This window comes from Oncorhynchus masou, unplaced genomic scaffold (assembly GCF_036934945.1).
Source record: "Oncorhynchus masou masou isolate Uvic2021 unplaced genomic scaffold, UVic_Omas_1.1 unplaced_scaffold_1202, whole genome shotgun sequence".
In the NCBI taxonomy this organism is placed as follows: Eukaryota; Metazoa; Chordata; class Actinopteri; order Salmoniformes; family Salmonidae; genus Oncorhynchus; species Oncorhynchus masou.
Genome location: NW_027001801.1, coordinates 93,306 through 102,864, shown reverse-complemented (window position 1 = coordinate 102,864; position 9,559 = coordinate 93,306). Strand labels below are relative to the sequence as shown.

At 40.3% G+C, this 9,559-nt stretch overlaps 1 long non-coding RNA gene across 1 annotated transcript; it reads right to left on the bottom strand.

The window, feature by feature from the left end:
* Window positions 1-3,805: 3,805 nt before the first annotated feature.
* Window positions 3,806-7,668, bottom strand: LOC135529677 (uncharacterized). The gene is made up of 3 exons (XR_010453754.1): window positions 7,524-7,668; window positions 5,515-5,541; window positions 3,806-4,259 (listed from the first exon to the last, which is right to left on the bottom strand). It is a non-coding gene; the product is annotated as an uncharacterized LOC135529677 (long non-coding RNA).
* Window positions 7,669-9,559: the final 1,891 nt, after the last annotated feature.

Here is a 9,559-nt window from a genome sequence, read left to right as displayed (position 1 = left end):
ATATATTGTGGGAGGACTATGTGAAATATTAACCTCTATAGCAGATATATAGTGGGAGGACTATGTGAAATATTGACCTCTATAGCAGATATATAGTGGGAGGCCAATGTGAAATGTTGACCTCTATAGCAGATATATAGTGGGAGGACTATGTGAAATATTAACCTCTATAGCAGATATATAGTGGGAGGACTATGTGAAATATTGACCTCTATGGCAGATATATAGTGGGAGGACTATGTGAAATATTAACCTCTATAGCAGATATATATTGGGAGGACTATGTGAAATATTAACCTCTATGGCAGATATATAGTGGGAGGACTATGTGAAATATTGACCTCTATGGCAGATATATAGTGGGAGGACTATGTGAAATATTGACCTCTATAGCAGATGTATAGTGGGAGGACTATGTGAAATATTGACCTCTATAGCAGATATATAGTGGGAGGACAATGTGAAATATTAACCTCTATGGCAGATATATAGTGGGAGGACTATGTGAAATATTGACCTCTATGGCAGATATATAGTGGGAGGACTATGTGAAATATTGACCTCTATAGCAGATGTATAGTGGGAGGACTATGTGAAATATTGACCTCTATAGCAGATATATAGTGGGAGGACAATGTGAAATATTGACCTCTAAAGCAGATGTATAGTGGGAGGACTATGTGAAATATTGACCTCTATTGCAGATATATAGTGGGAGGACTATGTGAAATATTGACCTCTATAGCAGATATATAGTGGGAGGACTATGTGAAATATTGACCTCAATAGCAGATGTATAGTGGGAGGACTATGTGAAATATTAACCTCTATGGCAGATATATAGTGGGAGGACTATGTGAAATATTGACCTCTATGGCAGATATATAGTGGGAGGACTATGTGAAATATTGACCTCTATAGCAGATGTATAGTGGGAGGACTATGTGAAATATTGACCTCTATAGCAGATATATAGTGGGAGGACAATGTGAAATATTGACCTCTAAAGCAGATGTATAGTGGGAGGACTATGAAATATTGACCTCTATAGCAGATATATAGTGGGAGGACAATGTGAAATATTGACCTCAAAGCAGATGTATAGTGGGAGGACTATGTGAAATATTGACCTCTATAGCAGATATATAGTGGGAGGACTATGTGAAATATTGACCTCTATGGCAGATATATAGTGGGAGGACTATGTGAAATATTGACCTCTATAGCAGATGTATAGTGGGAGGACTATGTGAAATATTGACCTCTATAGCAGATATATAGTGGGAGGACAATGTGAAATATTGACCTCTATAGCAGATGTATAGTGGGAGGACTATGTGAAATATTGACCTCTATAGCAGATATATAGTGGGAGGACAATGTGAAATGTTGACCTCTATAGCAGATATATAGTGGGAGGACTATGTGAAATATTGACCTCTATAGCAGATATATAGTGGGAGGACTATGTGAAATATTGACCTCTAAAGCAGATGTATAGTGGGAGGACTATGTGAAATATTGACCTCTATGGCAGATATATAATGGGAGGACTATGTGAAATATTGACCTCTATAGCAGATATATAGTGGGAGGACTATGTGAAATATTGACCTCTATAGCAGATGTATAATGGAAGGACTATGTGAAATATTGACCTCTATAGCAGATATATAGTGGGAGGACATGTTAAATATTGACCTCTATAGAGGTGACAGATGTATAGTGGGAGGACAATGTGAAATATTGACCTCTATAAACAGATATATAATGTGAGGACTATTGATTATTGTATTTATGCCAGATATATTGTGGGAGACTATGATATGAAAATTCTGGATAATTTGAAGAACATCTATACATCTTAATCCAACCTACCTTGAGAACATTTGGGGAGAGTATTGACAAATGTAAACTGATTTAATTTGACCCACACACCCACAAGGCCTGTAGTTTTTATAGTATCAGATTAACACTCTGGTCTGTTCTTTGTCTTGTGTTACCCAATAAACAAAACAGACAAATAAAATTACTCACGTTGTTCTGATCATCCATTATCCAAGATGGAGAGTCATGAATAATGATCATGTAAAACAGAATGCATTAGTTATTATTGTTCATTGAATTTCTGTCCATTACATAATGTAATGAAATACCATACATCATATTGATATGACTGGTCATAAACTCAATGACACATTCATTACTAATGTACATCTAGGGAAAGGGATGTAAGCCCATGCTACTATTGGAACAGTCTAAACATCACAGAAATTCATACTGGGACATCAAACTGAATTCAAGCTGATTCCATGTTCATTTTGGATGTGAAATGTTGACATCTATAGCAGATATAACTCAAATATTGACCTCTATAGTAGACCATTGCCCTATGTTACCCCTCATGCCCTAACCCTAACACCTAAACTAATGACCTCTATGGCAGATATATAGTGGGAGGACTATGTTATTGACCCATGCAGATATATAGTGGGAACTATGTGAAATATTGACCTCTATGGCAGATATATAGTGGGAGGACTATGTTATTGACCTCCCAGATATATAGTGGGAGGACTAAAATATTGACCCACATACAGATATTAGTGGGAGGACTATGCCCTATTGACCTCTATAGCAGATATATAGTGGGAGGACAATGTGAAATGTTGACCTCTATAGCAGATATATTGTGGGAGGACTATGTGAAATATTAACCTCTAACAGATATATAGTGGGAGGACATGTGAAATATTGACCTCTATAGCAGATATATTGTGGGAGGACTATGTGAAATATTGACCTGTATGCAGATATATAGTGGGAGGACTATGTAAATATTGACCTCTATAGCAGATATATAGTGGGAGGACTATGTGAAATATTGACCTCTATGGCAGATATATAGTGGGAGGACTATGTGAAATATTGACCTCTATAGCAGATATATAGTGGGAGGACTATGTGAAATATTGACCTCTATGGCAGATATATAGTGGGAGGACTATGTGAAATATTGACCTCTATAGCAGATATATAGTGGGAGGACTATGTGAAATGTTGATCTCTATAGCAAAATGTAAAGAAACTGATTTAATTTGTAGCCTTGAAGAAGACACACTGCTGTTCACAAGGCCTGAAATATTGACCTCTATGGGAGATATATATTGGGAGGACTATGTGAAATGTTGACTTCTATGGCAGATATTGTCAGCGTCAGTAGTGTATAGATGAGACAGGAGTCAAAACGCAGGAAACAGAAGTGAGTAAAAAATAACGTACAAAAAATCCATGTCGGAGTAACAAACCCACAAAAGTAACACATAACAGGAACAATCACGCACAACACATCATGGGAACCAGGTGTGTACACTCAAGACATAAGAAATGGATAGCAGAAACATGGATCGGTGGCAGCTAGAAAGACGGTGACGACGAGCGCCGAACCAGGAGAGGCACCAACTTCGGAGGAAGTCGGGACAGATATATTGTGGGAGGTTTATGGTATTGATCCTGATCATCCATTATCCAAGATGGAGAGGAATGAATATTGATAATGTATAACAAAATGTATGAGTTATTACAGTTACATTCAATCCAATTTCAGTCACATTACATTATTCAATCAAATACCATACATCATATTGATATGACTGGTCATCACATTCATTACTAATGACAATCAAGGGACGTGACAGTAATGTTGGAATGGTTCTAATGCTTTAGGACCAGCTCAAAGCTCAGAGTGATGGTAATATGCATTGTAACTAGTTGATATTCAGAATGAATCCCTATTCATCTGTAACTCCTACTATGAACTCCTACCTACATGAGAAAGTACAAGTGTTCTGTACAGGGAAAGAGACTGGTTGTTATTGTTGTTGTTTAGGTGTTTAGAAACATTACTGGAGTTCTAGAACACTTACCTCCTCTGTCCCTTAAACCCACTGCAGCCTCCACCTTCTGTTCTCCATGGATGACCTGACAGATGTAGACTCCTCTATCTGACCTCCCGAAGTGTCTCAGCGTCAGAGACACGTTGCCTCTCTCCAGCTCCTGGGTGATCAGACTCACTCTGCCCTCATAGTCACTCCTCTCGGTCACCTGGCCATTCTTATACAGGTAAATACACTCTGTCTCCTTAAACCACCTGATCGTCGTGGCAACAGCACTGGTGTCAGGTGAGAGGTGACAGGGGAGGGTGACCTCTACACCACTATAAGCCCACACATTGTCTTCTGAGGTGAGTTTAAACTGATCTGTTCAGAAAGAGAGAACATTTCATGTTTAATGACATCATCTGTGTCATGAACTCAAATCCTCTCAGTACATTTATAAACAGTACATTTATAAACACAAGTCATCTATTTTGATTATTTATTTATTTACAAGTATGTTATATTCTTGGTCACAGTTGTGACAGAGTGCTCTGTCTATAATAACATGAACAGATATTTACCCCTATTCCTCAACCTCTATATCTATATACCCCAGCCCTGTTACCACCATGCCCTAAGCCTAACACCTAAACTCAATGACCCACACACCCCAGCCCTGTTACCCCCATGCCCTAACCCTAACACCTAAACTCAATGACCCACACACCCCAGCCCTGTTACCCCCATGCCCTAACCCTAACACCTAAACTCAATGACCCACACACCCCAGCCCTGTTACCCCCATGCCCTAACCTTAACACCTAAACTCAATGACCCACACACCCCAGCCCTGTTACCCCCATGCCCTAACCCTAACACCTAAACTCAATGACCCACACACCCCAGCCCTGTTACCCCCATGCCCTAACCCTAACACCTAAACTCAATGACCCACACACCCCAGCCCTGTTACCCCCATGCCCTAACCCTAACACCCACATGCCAATACCCTCAAACCTATACAATCAAGTACAGATACAGGCGTATCTAAAATAAATTATAAAATTAGAATAAATTAGAGGTGCTATTTTTCCATTAGACAGACATGTTTGTCAGGTTGCCGAACACTTAAGAGCATTGGACCAGTAACCCAAACGTCGCTATGTTGAATCCCTGAGGCAACAAGGATAACATTTGTTGATAAGCCCTTGAGCAAGGCACTTAATCCTAATTACTCTGGATACATGTTTATTTATTTAACGAGGCAAGTCAGTTCAGAAAAAGTTCTTATTTACAATGACACCCAGACAACACTGGACCAATTGTGCTCTGCCCTATGCGACTCCCAATCATGTGATACAGCCTGGAATTGAACCAGAGTCTGTAGAGACGCCTCTCACACTGAGACACAGCACCATTGTGGCGGCAGGGTAGCCTAGTGGTTAGAGCGTTGGACTAGCAATCGAAAGGTTGCAAGTTCAAATCCCTGAGCTGACAAGGTACAAATCTATCGTCCTGTCTCTGAACAGGCAGTTAACCCACTGTTCCTAGGCCGTCATTGAAAATAAGAATTTGTTCTTAACTGACTTGCCTGGTTAAATAAAGGTAAAAAAGGTTAAAAAGCATGTTGACTTACTATGAACTCTGGACTCTGCCATTTTAACTGCAATAAAAAGAGAAAACATTCATATTTACATCATTGCCTTCCATCAAATTCTCTATATGTGCATATCTACACCTCAGTCCTATACTGAGACACAACTTTCACTTTCACCTTTGCTCAGGTATTTGGAGTAAACTCCTCCCCCCCAGCCTCTCTAGTTATTAGAAAACCCAGTCACAAAGTCTAAATTGTCTACAGGCCTATCATAAAATGTAATGAAAACAGAAATGTGCATTTCTGATCTTAATTTAGGTTTAAGGTTTGGCATACGGTTTGCAGTAGAATAGGGTTCAAATCAGAAGACCGATCCAGCCAGCAGATGGTAGTGATGATCTTTAATTATAGTCATATTATCCTGAGCTGTAAAGATTTAACAGTGTCTATCAATATTAGCTTCTCTTATCTCTTTGGACACATTCACATGAGTAAATGAGGGAAATTGCTTCCATGACAAATAGTCTCAATGATTTTCCATCCCCTCCGAACAAAATAACTGTAGCTGACTGGTGGTCATTTACTGTCTGAGAAGAGAGTATCATTACCACCTGCTGGTCAATGTTGGGAACTGCAGGGAATTTACAAATCAGAAAGTCAGACATACAATTTAGGAGGCTGGGGGTAAAGGCTGAGTTTGGGTTAGGGTGTGTAGGGGACAAGGGACAGGGCTGGGGGTAAAGACTGAGTTTGGGTTAAACAGGGGACAGGGCTGGGGGTAGGCTGAGTTTGGGTTAGGGTGTGTAGGGGACAGGGGACAGGGCTGGGGGTAAACGTTGAGTTTGGGTTAGGGTGTGAAGGGGACAGGGCTGGGGGTATAGACTGAGTTTGGGTTAGGGTGTGTAGGGGACAGGGCTGGGGGTAAAGGCTGAGTTTGGGTTAGGGTGTGTAGGGGACAGGGGACAGGGGACAGGGCTGGGGCTATAGACTGAGTTTGGGTTAGGGTTTGTAGGGGACAGGGCTGGGGGTATAGACTGAGTTTGGGTTAAAACCATTACAATCTGGGCACTTACAGACAGTATCCATGTCAGCACCTTAAGTTAATCAAGACTTTACTTTTCACAAAAGGCACAATGCTGTGTCATGTGGTCGCCCCTGGCAACAGTGTTTTACCCTGTTCATCCTCAAACCCAAACCAGTATGTTCTGACCCAGCTGTAGATGTTCAGTATAGCAGCAAATCACTACAATAGGTGGCTTTTCTGCAACTGAATTCAATGTAAATGTTATAGATTTATTTTGTCATGTTTTTTATTTTGAGTACAAAATATACAAGTGATGCTTGATCTTGTGTTTTACAGGTAGATATTTAAAGCTGCATTTGATTTCAACTGTTTGTTTTTAAGTTAATTGCCCGTATTACCACCTGCCCTGCTTGTTTACAGCTGATCTGTCGTTCTCTATCTAGACAATATTACCATGTCGTCTCAGAAGGTTACTGGTGATTTGTCATGAACTATTTCTCATTGAGCCCCATTCAGTGAAACAGTTCATTAAGCCTCATTTACTGCTTAAAAAAACATAGCTGATATGGATGACTTGCTTAAACAAATGTGGTTTCTACTATTAATTGAGATGGACAAACTATGGCATAATGGGAAGACAAGCGGATAAGAGACAATCAGTAATTTAGATTAAGACATTAATGAGCGAGCCAGGAGGGACGTCGTCAATATATAAAATGGCGCCGATAGAGAAGGCGGAAGTGATTCTGGCCCAGAGGCAACATTCCAGTGTTATTTCTTACATTGTCAGCCAGACATTTTAGTGTGTTATTACATACAGCCGGGAAGAAGGTGGGGTGTGTGGCTCATTTCTCAATAAAAAGAGAAAACATTCATATTTACATCATTACCATTCATCAAATTCTCTCTTTTGCTCAATCACACAGATACAAACATCCCTTATTCTTTCTCCAGTCCTCATTGTTTTAAAACAGGACTGTTGTGTCTCGTTTGGAAAGTGAAATATACTGAGATCTCCTCTTACCTTTACTGGTCTTCACGTCCTCCACTTCACATTCAAAATAGTTGATTTAAATCCATAACCACTCTAATAGTCACTATATGTGCATATCTACACGTTTTTACAGAACAATCTACACCTCAGTCCTATACTGAGACACACCTTTCACTTTCACCTTTGCTCAGGTATTTGGAGTAAACTCCTCCCCCCCAGCCTCTCTAGTTATTAGAAAACCCGCCACAAAGTCTAAATTGTCTACAGGCCTATCATAAAATGTCATGAAAACAAAAATGTACATTTCTGATCTTAATTTAGGTTTAAGGTTAGGCATAATGTTAGCAGTGTGTCGAACAGTGTTCAAATCAGAAGACCGATCCAGCCAGCCGATGGTAATGATAATCTTTAATTATATATCATTTACTGTCTGAGAAGAGAGTATCATTACCACCTGCTGGTCAATGTTGGGAACTGCAGGGAATTTACAAATCAGAAAGTCAGACATGATTTCGGGGGCTGCTGTTGTTGGCAGTCCGGCTCTTTTTGACCCCAAAGAGCTCTTTATTAAATATATGTTTTGTATTTTTTCAAGTCTAACATTTTGCGATAGTTTGACTATGATTGGTGTTAAAACAATTCTAATTAAATGATTAAATTAAATCATACTCTACCTTAACTGCAATGTATTTAAAAATGCATTCTACCACACCCATGCTATTAAACATTTGCATTTCAAGTATAACTTTTTAATGTATATAAACAAAATGTATATAAATGTAACAATTAAAAACGAATACAATCTGAACAACATAACAATAGAATATAGCAAAATATCAAAGAAAATAAATAACAATTTGCAAAACTACAGCATCCCACTTAAACATCACTAAGACCACAGATCAGCCTCACCATCACTAATACCACAGCACAAAATGAACTTCAGTTTGGTTTCAAAGCCATACTGATGGTCACAAAAAAAATAAGCGTTTTGCTCAACTCATCAAACAGAGGCAGTGCCCAGGATAGTGATATTTTTACTGAAAAGGCCTGCTGCCTCTGGTCTGCGGCCATTCAACACACATCATTTCCACTCACCCCAGCCCTGAACTTCCTCTTGTCATTACGGGTGGCCTAGTGGTTAAGAGTGTTGGGCCAGTGAGTGTCAAGGTCTCTGGTTTCGAATCCCTGAGCAGACTAGTTGAAAAAGCGTTCGATGTGCCATTGAGCAAAGCACTTCACCCTAATCTGCTCCTGTGAGTCCCTCTGGATAAAAATCTGCTAAATGAATCTGCTAAATCTGTTGGATGTGCTAAATGACGAAGCTGTAACTATATCAGCCTAACAAACCAGGCAGAAGCACGCCAACGTTGAAATGTCAAAGTGCGGTGAACTTGTTGGTTCCGGTAGGTCGAACTTGTCCCACCTTGCTATCTTCAGATGAACACACTAAACTGTAAGTCTCTCTGGATAAGAGTGTCTGCTAACAGTTCTTTAGTGTGGGAGTCTGCTAACAGCCCTTTAGTGTGGGAGTCTGCTAACAGCCCTTTAGTGTGGGAGCCTGCTAACAGTCCTTCAGTGTGGGAGTCTGCTAACAGTCCTTTAGTGTGGGAGTCTGCTAACAGTCCTTTAGTGTGGGAGTCTGCTAACAGCCCTTTAGTGTGGGAGTCTGCTAACAGCCCTTCAGTGTGTGAGTGTAACAGGTGAGTCTGCTAACAGCCCTTTAGTGTGGGAGTCTGCTAACAGCCCTTTAGTGTGGGAGTCTGCTAACAGCCCTTTAGTGTGGGAGTCTGCTAACAGTCCTTTAGTGTGGGAGTCTGCTAACAGTCCTTTAGTGTGGGAGTCTGCTGTCCTTTAACAGTCCTTTAGTGTGGGAGCTGCTAACAGTCCTTTAGTGTGGGAGCCTGCTAACAGTCCTTAGTGTGGGAGTCTGCTAACAGCCCTTTAGTGTGGGAGTCTGCTAACAGCCCTTTAGTGTGGGAGTCAGCTAACAGCCCTTTAGTGTGGGAGTCTGCTAACAGTCCTTCAGTGTGGGAGTCTGAACAGTCCTTCAGTGTGGGAGTCTG